Here is a 14,716-nt window from a genome sequence, read left to right as displayed (position 1 = left end):
CGGGGCGGGGTGGGGCGGGGCGGCGGGGGACGGCGTCGTGCGCGCACGCGCCAATCACAGATGCCGCGAGATGGGTGCGCGCGGAGAGGCCGGGGGAAGTAGAGGGGAGGACTCGCGTCCCTTCTTAGCCAATCACTACGCAGCGCCGCCTTGACGCTAGGCCCTCCTGGGCGCCAAACGCCAGTCGGCGGGCCGGGTGGGTGAGGGCGCCGGGGTAGGGCGCGGGGCCGCGCGGGGGTGGGACTTCCGCAGAGCCCCGGAAGTGGGATCTGTGTGTTCTCATGCGAACGGGAAGGAGCGTTGGGGATCTGGAGTCTCGAGGTTGAGACATTTTCGGGCCCGAAAAAGGAAGGATCAGCTGCCGTCGCTGCCAAGCCCGCGCCCGCTCTTCTTTGCTGTCTCCGGCCCGGCCCGGCCGTGCCGCCTTTTCTTGCCGTCTCCCTCCTCGGCCGTCCCCGCGTGTTTTGCGCGGTCGCCGGGCACCGGGGCTGCGGCGAGGAGCCCGCGGGCGGCCGGTCGGGCGGGGCGGGCGGCTGACAGGTGAGCGGGCGGTCCTCAGTCACCGACGGGGCGGCTTCTCTCCACGCTCCGTGCTCGGACCCGCGCCTCCACCAGCCTGTCACTGGGCCGCCATCTTCCCGGAGGGACTGGGCCAGTGGCGGGCAGGGCCGGGCCCGGGCGGGGAGGGGACGGCACAGGGCCGGGGCCCGGCTGGGGCCGGCGCTGGGGAGGACTGAAAGAGGGGCAGTGCCGTGGAGGGACCGGCAGAGCAGGGCGGACTGTGGTCCAGGCGGCCTGGGTTAGGCTGGACCTGGGAGGACCTGCGGGCCGGGGTCAGACCTGACTGACACGGCCCTGATCGGAGAGGACTGGAGCGAAGTGAGACGAGTGCAGTGTCGTCCCCGAGGCCGCATCCCCGAGGCCCTTGCGGGTTTGCCGGTGCAGCCCAAGGAGAAGGGGCTGGGGTCGCAGGCCACCATCACCCGGAGGGCGGGCGGGCGCCGGGGACCCGCAGTGCGGCGCCCGGGCCTCGCCCCCCTCGGTCCCGCTGGAGATCGGTCAGACAGCCGCGCTCGCTGCTGCGGGGAGAGATGGCTCATTAGGGAATCGCATTCCTTTAGAACCAGGAAGTTAGGATCCTGTTGCTCGAGTGTGTGTTTGGAATGCTGCTCCCTTTTCCCCTTACACTTGATAGACTTGAGCGGGGCCGACTTTGAAATAGTTAAGAAATAAAAAATCAAATGTGAAGACTCATGGTAACCGGCCAAGAACCTCTTAACCACCTGCTTCTCAGTGGTGTATAGCAGAACATTAAGTTTGTTTCAGAGTTGAGGTCATTGCATCTTGTGACTTTCAGTGAATGTAATCTTGTTAACCCCCTCATTTTTTGGTGTAAGGTGGCTTTGAATTTGGACTGACTGGAAATGTGAGAAAACGACCCAGAGAAAATGATCCCAGTTTGCCTTCCATTCGAGACCTTCGCACTGGCGGTGGATTACTTTGTCTTAATCATAAACTGAAACTTTGAAATTTCTGTAACTGAACAAACGAGAGGGCTTCCCATGGCTGCAGTGGAATTAGTTTGTAGCACACAGTTAAACAAGGGAGTTTAAAATAGAGGCAGTAGCACCTACGAGCGTGTCTTTTAGGATACTTAGCTACTCCCCTTTTCAAATTGAGTTGAATATTTAAAATACACTTGCAGTTTGTTTTGAGTTGGTGTTTGCTAGACCACAGGAGGAGAAAAGAGTGATGTTTTTTTGTTTTTGGTGGTCTTTTAGTATATTATGTGCAATTTCTATACTCCCCTAACTTGATTGGCTTCCCTTATTTACAGTCAGGGTTAATTTACAGAAGTTGAAATGGTTGAGGCTTTTCCTTTGTCGTGCTTAATATACCAAAAGCCAATTTTGTAATCAAGCTGTACAAGAAATGGTTTAAAGGAATTTGTTGGAGTTGCTACAGTAGAATGCTCTCTGAGAGTTTATTTTTTAGTTAGTACATTTTTCCCTTAAAACTTTCATTAGTTAGAAATATATTTCATCTCATACTGCACAAGGGGATCTGAGGCCAGCTTGGTCTACAGAGTGAATGTCAGGGCTACACAGAGAATCCTGTCTTGAAAAACCAAAAAAAAGTTTTTTGGTGACTGAGTTTCTCATCTGAAAAGTCTTTTAAGACTGATGTAAGCCTAAAGCATGTAGATGTTTGCTTTTTGCTATTTTTATTACTGAATTCCTAATTTTGATATACCGTATAGCTGTCAATTTTGATTTATTACATGTCTTGATCACATGTCTGTGACATAGAAGACAGGGTCTGAGGCAGCATATAAGTTTGGAGAAAGGAGCTATACTATATTGGAGTAGGATCCAGAGAGAAAATAGATGATTATCATGGGTGTAGACGTTTGCTGGTGTTCATTTCACCACATTCTGTAGAAGAGTGGCCGAAATGAAGTAGCAGCAATTTCATATTAATGTTCTGGAGGCTTCGTCGTTTTGTAAAAAAGAAAGATGTTCTCAGATTTGAAGAATTAAACTTATGTGACTTACCTAAGTATGTACAAAGTTTAACAAAGATGTATTTGAACTCTATAGAAACAAATATTTCATTTAGCCACCTGTTTTCATGACGAAATCTTCACAAAGTTATATGAAACAAAATTCTGAAATGTTAAGTGAAAGTCTGTCCATCAGCTTAATGGTAATTACAATAAATAGTGCCTTCAAGTAGCAGCAGCTACTCAGATTTACAACAAGATTTATAAGCTTTTTAGACGTGGTTGATGTTAGCAGCCAAGAAAGGGCTGATATACTCCTCTCACTGTCGTTTTTATGTCATGGGATATTCATACTTCTGCCAAAATACGAACTAGGATTATAGTCTGGGTCTTCCACTTCTAGTGAGGAGTGGTGGTCTTTGATGTGCTGCTGCATAGCTTAGTTCCTGTGAAGTCTGTCTGCTCTAACAGAGTTAAGGGCGAAGTTTCACAGTACTGTCCTAATAGGCAGTGCTCCTGTAGATACCCTGAGGTTTAAGGTATATTCCTTCCTTAATTTCAGATTTGTAGAAACAGAGAAATTGTAGTATCCTTTTGTGATTTCCACCATTGAGCCATTTCAGCCTTTTTCTAATGGAACAAAATGCAGACGTTGGAGTTGAGTCTGTTAAAAAGGGTTACTGCTGTAGTTTGCATATATTCTTATTTCACATGAAGAAATCTTGTTTTGTTGTGCCTTGTTTTTGTTTTTCTGTGAGTTAATTTTAGAGTACACAGTAAGTGAATCTATTACTAGTTGAGGGTTAAATTCATGAGACCTCAGTTTAGTTTAAATGTTTTGCCCCAATTTACTTGGCATTACAGAGGATTAAACCCTGGTACTTGGTTATGCTAGGCAAGTTCTGTACTCCCAGTCCTCTTTAAATAAATTACATTTTTTAATTTAAGGCAAAAATCTCACTAAGTTCCCACAGGCCTTTAACTTGCTATCCACCCATCTCAGCCTGACAGTATCTGGGAATATAAGCATGTACCACCAGGCCAGCTGTTATCAACAGTTAGACTTGTTGATGTTTTGGAGCTGGTAGTCTCTGCAGTTACCTTAATTAGAAATGGATTTTCTTATTAGGGCATGGAATTGGAATAGTAAGCCTATAGATTCCCTTAAGGAAAGGAAGGGGCCTTTTGTTCAGCGGATGAGGACTCTTGCTGCCTTGCCTACCAGAGTTCAATCCCTAGAACCTGTATGGTAGGAGAGCTCCAATTTCTACAAGTTATCTTCTGACCTCTGCACACACAATACATATATAAATGTGAAAACAACCAGAAGAGAAGGAAGATAAATTCCAACTTGGAGATATTTCCCCTTAATATTGTGCCTTACAAGCTGCGTTATTTTCCCATGTATAAGTGTCTTCCTTGGAATGGGGAAAATTATTAGCTATGCTTCCTTCCTTTCCATTCCTTGCTCTCTTCCCCCACACCTCTTGTCTCTGTTGCTTTATAAAGTCTGTCTTTGTGCCTCTTTTTTTGTGGGAGCTTTCATGACCCCTATTTTAATCATGAAGGATTTGTATTGGAGTGACTATTGCTGATTTTGTGATCTTTTTCTTTCCTGCTATATCTACCACCCTAGCTTCTGAGGCCTAGTCATTTGAAAATATTTTGTACTTAGCACAAATGGAAAACATACTGCTTTGTTATTTTTTAGAGGTAGCTTAATACTCACTGATATAGGACTCAGTTGTCACTGAAAATATCATTTTGAAGTTTTCAAGCTTGTTAATCAGGGTCGTTGTTATTTGCTTGATCAAAATAAAATAGCCCTGCATTTACACGAACTGTTTTTGCCATCTCCATCTAGATACTGCCTTTCAGGCACATCCTGGTTGCTTGGCCCTTCCTAGAAACTTACCAGGACTGCTCTAAGATCCATGACTTGCCCACTGCAACCTACTGTCTGTTTCTGCTCCACCTTGTAGGCCTTCCTCTCCTCAGTTCCTCCCTTGGTCCATGGCATTGCTGTCTTGGCTCTTGGTAGTTTAGTTTCTTTGCTTGAAATTGGATGCCCCACCCCCCAAGATGGTTTTTTTTTTTTTTTTTTTAAAGTTTTGCTTACTTCCTTAGTACACTGAATAATTCCTAGGACTGGCTCTTCAGGAATCATTGCCAGTTTCTGAGTTTAGACTGGCTGCTTCTTATTTGTTGCATCTTATTGACTACACAGCTCAGGGACATTTTTATGGGGAAGGTCTCTTTTATGCTTCTGACTGTTTTTTCCACTTGAAGTCCTGGAGTGATGGGGGATGGAAGCATGCTAGAGACATCTCCCAGGTATATAAAAGAAATTGCTGACCACATGTTTGCCTGTGTCTGTTAACAAAAGTGGACACCTGAAAAGGATACATTGTCAAGTTTCTTCTGATTTATAAAGTTATTTTTTACAAAGTTTTATCTGACTTTTCATTGCTGTATTAAATGGATAAAATGGTTTAAGTGCAGTAACTTAACTATGGGACCTCAGGTCTTTAGTCTTTAAACATTCCCTTTAGGTAGGTTTTTGTTTGTTTTTATTTCTGTCTTGCTTTAAAATTAAATTATATTAACAAAATCCAAGGCAGTTATAGTATTTCTAACATACTTTTAATGTAATATTAAAGTCATGTACCCTGGTATTTAGATGCTATTGACAGCTACATGCTTCCTTGATAGAGTTGTGATATGTATTATGTCATGTCGCCCTAGGCTCTCTTTATTTCCTTTTCTTGCTGAATTTTCCCTTCATCTTACTTAGGGCACTATAACATGCCACATACAGTGTTTATTTGTGGTCTGTTTTCTGCACTCAGAAACTCCATGACATATACAAGGGATTTTTTTTTTTTCTATTTTATTCATTGGTATGAATCCAGATCCCAGAACAGTATCAGACACATAAAGTGGCATAAATGATTTGTTTGTGTGTGTGTGTGTGTGTGTGGGGGTGCACTGGGAAGTAAGCCGTATTTGTCCCAGGCAAGTGCCCTAGAGTTGTTCCCTGAGGAATTTAATAAACCCCAGCCTTGTGATGGTGAATAAAGCAAAATATCTGGTCTTCAGATATTTTAGTTCACCTGGTGTCCACTAAAGTAGGCGTGCAGCCACTTAACCCAGTGTAAAAGTACGGTGGCCAAGAGGCCAGAGATGTAGGCCTGGAGGGAAGTACTCAAAATGACCTTGCAGTGATTCTGAGGTGGGCAGGAACAAAGAGCTTATGACAAATTAATGTAGAAATGGCTTAATGAGGTGAAAAAGCCGGAAGAAGTAGGTGGGGGCTGGCCTTAGAGGGCCTTGGATGTTCCTGTGTAGGTTGAGGATTTTGTCGTTTATCCTGAGAACATCAGGAAACACTTGGAGTGTTTTTAAGTAGTGAATTACATGATCAGAATTGCCTTTTAAAAATAATTGTTTGGAGCTAGTGAGGTAACCTGAGCAGGTTAAAGGTGATTCCACCAAACCCAACAAACTGTTGAGTTGACACCCAGATCCCACATGGATGAAATGGGGGAACCAGCTCCTGAAAGTTGTACTTGGACTGCCACATGCATGCTATGGCAGGAGTCCATATACATATGTAAGTAAAGATGATAAAATCAAAACATTTAAGAAAATACTTGTTTTGCTTTATGAGACGTGATAATGGAAGAGGCAGAAATGAGCTCACAGACATGAATTTTATTTAGGGGCAAAATGAAGATTCCTCTTACTTGGTCATAGTGAAAAGGCCCAGTTCCAGTCTACATGGAGGGTAACTTGCTTAGATTCTTTTAGTTTGTGTTGTGCAAAATCATGCATGCTTAAAAAATATTTAAAAATATGCCTTAACTCTGCCAGCATTTGTCAGTTGTTTAAAAGTATATTGTTAGTTCAGATTTTATCAAAACAAACTAATTAACATTCCTTTTTTAGTAACATTTCTGAAAAATGGGAACATTTTGTTTTCACATTTTGGAAAGCTTTGTATTTTTATTGTGGGTTGATCACAGTGCAGGATGCAAACCCCTTGGCCAATTTGATGTGAAGTTACAGGTGGCTTTAGTGATTGTAACTCTTGGTGAAGAGTTTCAACATTGATTTTTAAAAATACGTTGTACAGCCTTTCTATAGGCTGGGTGTGACCACACTTGTAATCCATGTACTTGGGAGGTAGAGCCAGAATGAGCAAGAAGAGTTCAAGGCCTGGCCTCTATGAGACCCTGTTGCTGGGGTAGGGGGGGTGGTGTTAGTCTATAAAGACTTAGACTTTTTTGAGCCCTTCTTTCTCTTTGTTGATTACAATATATCCCGATGTTTCCTTGTTGAGATTTATATCCTGCTAAGCATCTTCACTTGAATTGTATTTCTCTGCTTTAGTAAGTAACAGTAACTTCTAAAAGTACTCTCAGTTACTTTTTAACCAGGGTCTGCAAAAAGGGAAATTTTTGGTCAAGTTGGTGAACACTGGTACTTCTTCCTAATGGCTTACAAAGGATCAGAAGGTTTTCTTTTTGGAGGACACTTGTATGGGGTGTAGTCCATTGCTTTAAGCACTTAGTTGTGACTGTGTGAACAAAAACTTTTAAAAGTAGACTTAAAGTACTGTGGGAAAGGTTTGCCTTTAAATATTCAGAAAGGTAAGGGCATTTTAAAGAATGCTTTTTAGAGGTAAAAACATTTAAATGACAATGTATAATATTTAAATTTGCTGTCAGTGTGTCTCAGGAATTCTACTCATGTGAGTACTTAGTTTTATTCTCAGTCAGAACTGCATGGCATAATCATTAAGGCCTGTTACCTTAGTGACTGACACCCATGGTTTCCCAGTTATTGCTATCATGCCAGAATGCAAATTAGTGTTGGCATTTAACAGGTCAGTTGGGTCAGTTGGAGTACAGACCAGTTGTGGATATGAGTAATTGGTGAGTCAGCAATATTTGCTTCTTTACACCCTAATTTAGGGAGGGAGAGAGAACCATGAGGAAGACCAAAGCATGAAATACAAGAAGCTGTGTGCCCAGTGATTGGTGTGTGTTCTATACTTTTGTATAGTTCTTATGTTTTTCCGTATATGTTGATAAATTTATACCTCTTCTATTGAAAATGTCCTTCAAGACTGGCTAATTTAGGGTGAATTCAATCTAAACACACAAAGATTGGAGGTAAAAACTAGAATTGCCAAAAGCAAAAGTGTCAGAAGCACTCAGGGTCATAGAACTTAAATCTCCATGAAGTAGAAAATTCAAAGTGTTTCTACAGAATACATCCCAATTCAGAATGATGGTGTTTTAGTAGGTTTCAATCAAACTCAGGGACACTCTTGGTGTACTTTGTCTTTTAAGGTCAGAATATTGAAAGTACTTTTCATTGTGGTGAGCTATAATATATAGTGCACATATCTCATGAAACACATGAGGTTACAGTTAAGATAAAAAAACTGTACTGATATTTTTGCATATCCATTGTATACCAAAATAATGTCAGCTCAGTTTTATGCAGAGGCAAAAAAAAAAAAAAAAAAAAAAAAAAATTTATGGATGCCCAGTTTTCAGTTTATGTGGAAGTGATGTTATTAAATTTATTCTAAAAAGCAGTTACCAAATTAACATAGCATTTAATAAGCTTTACTCCAGGTTCATGAGTTTTTTTAACTTTGTTGTTGTTATCTGTCTGGAATTACTAGATACTCATATAGTGTTAGGTAAAAATTAATACCACTTGAAGGCATTACAGTCATTTCTGAGATTTCAGTTTTGTTTGGCCTATACCGTTGCCAGTTGAAATTTGATAACTGTCAGTTGTCAAAAAAACTCAGTATCTCATCATAGGATTTTAGAGCTCTGAAGACTCTGAAGTCTACAGAAGTTGTACTTGGTTGGAAATACAGGAAGCTGGTTAGTCTTCTGGCTCTCCTGCAGTGTGGACCTACCCCAGGCTCACTGCACTCTTTAGCTGTATGCTCAGCTAGAACACCTGCAAGCTTGTAAAACCAGCCTTGGAATTGATGAAAGTATTAACTTTATTTTTGTTGCAGAGCTTCAAAGAACCATTTTAATTTTTAAAGCAAATTAAAAAAATATTTATTTGGATTTTTTTTTATATGCTTGGGGGTAGGGTAAGTGAGGTAGGTGCCTAGAGAGGTCAGAGGCATTTGGTCTACAGGGAGTAGAGGCCAGAGGCATTGGGTCTACAGGGAGTTGAAACTACAGGCTACAGGCAATTGTAAGCTGCCTCATATGGGTGCTGGGAATGGAACTCAGGTTCTTGGAAGATCAGTACATGCTCTTAATCTTAACCACCATTTTTCCATCCTTAAAAACAGATTCTTAAAGAAGTTTTTAAAAAGATTGAAGTAGCATTTGTTGCTTATGATGGGCTAGGTTCTGAAATGCAGTTAGGCTGTTTCATTATTGTGATTGTATTGAATACCTTAGAATGCTCAGCAGTCAGGATAGGCTAGTCACTTCACATAGTCTTTTGATCCAGTCAAGGCCCACAGTGAGAGATGTGTAATTCTGCTGCCTACATAGCATGGCATGCCATTCTATAGTAAGATCTAAAAGAAAAGAAATGGTATATTCAATAAATGGTGTAGTAAATAAACAAGCATCATTTATGATCATTATCAAATATTATCTGTACATTATTGCATATGTTTTCACACACTGGATAGTACAGTAGGTTTGTTTATATCAGCATTGCTACAATGGTGAGTAATGTGTTGCAATCAGATATTAGATATGTTGCAATAGCTATAGTAGCAATAGGCAATTGGAATATATATATATATATGTGTGTGTGTGTGTGTGTGTGTGTGTGTGTGTGTGTATGTATGTATGTATGTTTTTTTTTTTTTTCTTTTTAATTGTGCATTGGAATTGGGGTAGAGTGGTGGCAGGGGTATATGAGTATCTAGTAATTCCAGACAGATAACAACAACAAAGTTAAAAAACTCATGAACCTGGAGTAAAGCTTATTAAATGCTATGTTAATTTGATAACTACTTTTTAGAATAAATTTAATAACATCACCTCCACATAAACTGAAAACTGGGCATCCAGAATTTTTTTTTTTTTTTGCCTCTGCATAAAACTGAGCTGACATTATTTTGGTATACAATGGATATGCAAAAATATCAGTACAGTTTTTTTATCTTAACTGTAACCTCATGTGTTTCATGAGATATGTGCACTATATATTATAGCTCACCACAATGAAAAGTACTTTCAATATTCTGACCTTAAAAGACAAAGTACACCAAGAGTGTCCCTGAGTTTGATTGAAACCTACTAAAACACCATCATCTGTACATGTGAGTACAGATGCTCACAGAGGCCAGAAGGAAGGACCAGATCCCTAGGAGCTGTAGCTGCAGACAGTTGTAATCTCCTTGATGTCAGTGCTGGGAATCAAATGCCAGTCTTCTGCAGCAGTATCAAGTACTCTTACTGAAGTATTTCTCCAGGGCCCCCCACCCCGAATATTTGTCTTTGTAATATATAGGGTCACAATTATGTTTGCATTATCCTTAACTTAAATATTATGTAGTACATGACTGTATATATTCAAGGAAAATTAAAGATTTTGTCATTCGAGAATATCCAGCAACCTTGATTCAGATTGTGTTGTGATTTAGCATCCCCCAGTTATAATATAAACAGACTGGATTATAGTTTACCTTTAAGAAAGAGTAACTTGAGAAATTCATATAAATTTTATGGTATTACTAAAGCATTCATAGAGTTGTTCATTTTAGTGTCCTTGGTGTTAACATAGGAACATATGTATAGGTTCAAAGGTCCAGTGTCATTGCTTGAATTTTTTTGTGTGTGTGGCTTTTGTTAATGTTTTTAAAGACACAGGGCTACATTCTGTAGCTTTCTACCTTGACCTTGTACTCACAGAGATCCGTCTGCTTCTGCCTCCTTAGTGCTGGGATTAAAGGCAAGTCCAAAACCCAGCATCCATGTTTTTAGGAGAGAGTAGAGCTAGAGGGAATGTGAGTTTTTGGAAAGCTTTCCTGTGGTTTTGTTTGCTGTGTTCAAGTCAAACAACTGGTGTGTGTCAGGATCTCAGTTTAACAATGGTTTCTCCAAAATTAGAGAGTTGAATACATTATAACAGCTCACAACAGTGTGCTGGTCTTATAATTCTGAAGACTGAAGCTATTGATTTGTTTTTCATTTTTCAGAACACTGGAGGCCAGAGGACAGTTTGCATTTTCCAGTTCAGAAAGACAGAAATGATACTGTTTTCTAGTTTTATACTTTCAAGCCCATAATGATAATACTCAACCCCTTGGGGGAAAATAGTTTTGTTCCAACACCTTGGACTTGGATGATATAATAATGTGTATCTGGGGCTTATGTTAGACATGCAAGCTCTAGCCAGGTGGGGACTACCCATCTCTATTCCTAGCACTCAGGAAGAACAGGCTGGAGGATTCCAAGTTAAATCCTGGCATGTCTTACATAACAAGACCGTCTTAAAAAAGAAAGACACTTTAGGCTCTAATGAAAAAGTTTTAATGTTACCATTGAAGCTGGAGTCATACTACACTGAATAATAGTAAACAGTTGTATCTATAGGAAGCTTTTAAAAACAAAACAAAACTGGTCATCAAGGTTGAGCTCAGATCCTCTCACTGGGTAGGCAAGTACTTATTGTGAGCCACGCCCCATCCAGTTAATTGGAATTACAAGTACTGAGGTAGATTCTCTGCTCAAAATTTATTATGTGATGTATATTATCTACTAAAAAGGGAGTATAATCCTAACTGCCTTGAGTTGTAACCCACTTGTGAAATAGAGATGGCTGGGAGACAGACCTTTTACAGAACTAAGCCAAAGTGAGATTTGATTCTGCTTTTATTTTAGAATGTCAGTTCTTTTTTTAAATGTTGTATCACTTCTCTACATGTTAAAGGATATTCATTATGTTTTAATAGTACTATTTACACTGTTATTTTGGGGAAACTTTAATGTGTCTGCAGTTGTAATGCTTACTACTTGAAGTCTGTAGTTTGATACTGTGGCTTTGTGAACAGTTTGGTATTTCAGCATTTCAGGCATCTTAAGCACATTATGCACCAGGTCCTGTGTTGTCTCCCATGTTCTAAGATGTCCTCACAGTGCTGTTGATGAGAACACCCAGGGGAAGTGGTGGTTGTGCCAGTGGGGAAGGAGTCCAGTTCCCAGGCAAATGTTATCACACTTCAGAACACACTTTCTAGTTGGCCTTTTTAGCCTATGTTCACTGTGAAGGAGTCTTGAGAATTTGGAATAGTTATTTGCTTCAGAGTTGATTTTCTAAAGAATTTAGTGACAATTAGAATATAGAAATGAAGCATATTTGAGGAAATGCTAAAATGTATTTGCAGGTTTCTAGCTCGAGTATTTGGTCATTTGTTTTAAATATCTTTCCTGTGAGATAAGCTTTGAGCAGATTTTTGAACAGTATTTTTACTTGTTCCTCCCATATAAAGAATTGCTTTAGTATGTGTTTGCCGTTAAGAGACTTCTTTACTGATTTGTTGTTTTAATACTAAATTAATTTTTAATGTCACTCTTTGAGCTCTTAGATTTCAAGTGCATCCTTGTATGCCCACATGTGCATACACACTAAATCTAGAGACTAAAATGAAGATGAAAATTTATTCAAAGTAATTTACCCTAGGTTATAACTACTGTCTTTTGTATGAAACCCATCAACTGGAGTGAAGGTTTACTTGGAACTATCTCGTTTCCTGTGCTTTCTATTTTAATTGCTAGGCAAGTCTTCCAATACTTATTGCCACAACAAAGAATTATTAGACACACACTTAATGGAATTCTACTCTATTAGGTCCTGTTAGGAGTACAGCGTGAACAAGGCAGGCAGGCTGGCACGGATGTCCTTCCTTCCCTGTGACAAAATTATGGAGTTAATGGGATGATCATAATTTGCTGTGCCATATTCCAGAGTAGAAAGGGCTAGTAAGAGACAAAAAAATTAACTCAGGCTTTTTGGGAAGGAAAAAAAGTAATATCCAAATAGCTGCTTATATTTGTACTTCATCCCAAGGGCAGTCCTGAGATTTTGAACTGATCTGAGAAGGCCCACGTTTTAGGAAGACCAACTTGCCTTCTAGAATTCTAGAAAGAATTCTAGATGGTGTAAGGAAAAGGAAAAATTAGGATAGTTTCAAAGCTACTGGCTTTCTGAAGAATTTAATAACAGTTGGAATTTAGAAATGACCCTTTTCTGAGAAGAGGCTACAGCAATTTTGTTTTTGTTTTTTTGTTGCAGGTGTTTAATTGGGTCATTTGCATATCTTTCAAATAAGGGTTATCGAGTTTTATGTGTTTAAAAGAGCAGTAGGGTTAATTACTGTATTTTAAACAATTGATTTATAGGAGTCTGCCAAACCATAAAAATTTCACTCTTGATTAGATAGCTGTCTTGAAATTTAGCATCCAGTTGTGAACTAGCCTTGTGGAAAGTGAACACAGGAGCCTCAAGAAGAGGCAGAAGAAGCCCTAGAGCCACATCATTCCTGATTGCATTTACCAGATTTGATACTCTTCCTGGGAAGTCTTTGGTAAGGTCAGGATGCTCTGCACTGTGGCTGGTAGGCTTGTCCTTGGCAGGTGTCTTTCTCCTGGTGAGTTACCTCTTTACCAAAGCCTTATAACCTTGTTCACATTGACAATCAGTGCAATTACATTATTTAATTCCTATAAAGGGATACTGTATCTTAGAAATCAAAGTAGTCAAGAGAGAGTTTTGAATGTTTTCATTCACTAAGAAATTATAAATGGGGCTGGAGAGATAGCTCAGCGGTTAAGAGAACCAACCACTCTTCTAGACGTTCTGAGTTCAGTTCCCAGCAACCACATAGTGGCTCACAACCATCTGTAATGATACCTGATTCCCCTTTCTGGTGCACTGAAGACAGCTACAGTGTACTCATATACATAAAAATGAATAAATAAATCTTTTTTTAAAAGTTCTTTAAAAAAAAGAAATTATAAATGTTTATAGTGGAGGCTCTGGGGAGATAACTTAGAGCACACATGAAGAGAAGTTGGGGGTTGGTGAAGAGTTGGCTCAGAGTTAAGAGCACTTGTTGCTTTTGTGGAAGACCTGGGTTCTATTCCCAGCACCCACATAATGCCATCCATAATGCCGGTTCCAGGGGATCTGCAGGCTTGCACTTGGTACACATAGAAGCATACAGGCAACACATTAATACATACAAGGTGAAGTAAATAAATAGGAAAAAAAAAAAAAAAAACCCTGGGTGTATGGTGTTGTTCTAGTATGTCCAGCTCTGGGGACTTATGATGAGGATCTGGGGGGGTTCACTGCCCAGTCAGCCTGACCTGTTTGGCAGTCCATGTCTTGAGGGAAGTAGCTTCTGATGTGATTTTGAGGGTGACATGAAAGGTGTCCACACACAACATGCACATGAGAATAATCTTTCTATAAACATTGCATATTTAGATCATTTTCCATCTGTACTAGATGTGCTTTAAAAAAAAAACAGTGATGTGCTGTGTGTGGCTTATGTAAGAACATCAATAGAAGGACCGGGTCTAGGGCAAAGATCAAAAGAAAGAACACACACAAGTTCAAGTTAAATATGCACACATTAATTTTTGTAACTACCTATTTGCGTTTGCAGTTCCTTTCAATTGCATGGAATACATAGCTTCTTACTCTGCTTAGCACACAGGAAGAACATTTCAGGGTGGTTAAGAAAGAGTAGCTACAGAAGCAGAAGCACCATGCCAGAGGGGAGAAGGCAGAGCAGACTGTGCTGTGCTGTTGAGAGATCTATCCAGTGGTGTTGCAGGGGAGAGACTGTTGAGCTGGTGAGGCTGGAGAAAGGAGCAGGCTGTGAAAGGTTGTTAGACTGGCTCCCAGGAACAAGGTCATGAGAACATCAGTCAGGGTTGACCTGGCTCTTTTTTTAGTTTTCTCCTCTCCTGTACCTCTCATTTCACATCTCTTCTGCCTTTTGAGTCAGGATTAAGTTACTTTTCAAACAATGACTTCTTTTTGTATGTATGAGTGTTGTTTCTTAAGCATATATATGTGCATCAAACATATGCCTGGTGCTCTTGGAGCCAGAAGAAGGTGTCAGATTTCCTGGAACTTGTGGGCTACTATATGGATGCTGAAACTAAACCCAGGCCCTCTGCAAGTGCTCTGAAA

The 14,716-nt window shown here is 40.3% G+C and overlaps 1 protein-coding gene across 2 annotated transcripts in view; it reads left to right on the top strand.

Moving 5' to 3' along the window:
• The first annotated feature begins 258 nt into the window (after positions 1–258).
• Positions 259–14,716, top strand: part of Larp4b (La ribonucleoprotein 4B) — a 79,766-nt gene continuing 65,308 nt past the window's right edge. Inside the window, exon 1 of one of the 2 annotated variants that reach the window (XM_034509879.2) lies at positions 259–540. The gene's annotated coding sequence lies outside the window, so the exon portion shown is untranslated. The remainder of the gene's footprint in view (positions 541–14,716) is intronic. The other variant, XM_034509881.2, reaches the window with a different exon arrangement.

This window comes from Arvicanthis niloticus, chromosome 8 (genome assembly GCF_011762505.2).
Source record: "Arvicanthis niloticus isolate mArvNil1 chromosome 8, mArvNil1.pat.X, whole genome shotgun sequence".
NCBI lineage: Eukaryota > Metazoa > Chordata > Mammalia > Rodentia > Muridae > Arvicanthis > Arvicanthis niloticus.
The sequence above is the reverse complement of the archived record's forward strand: the minus strand, read 5'-3'. Positions and strand labels throughout refer to the sequence as shown.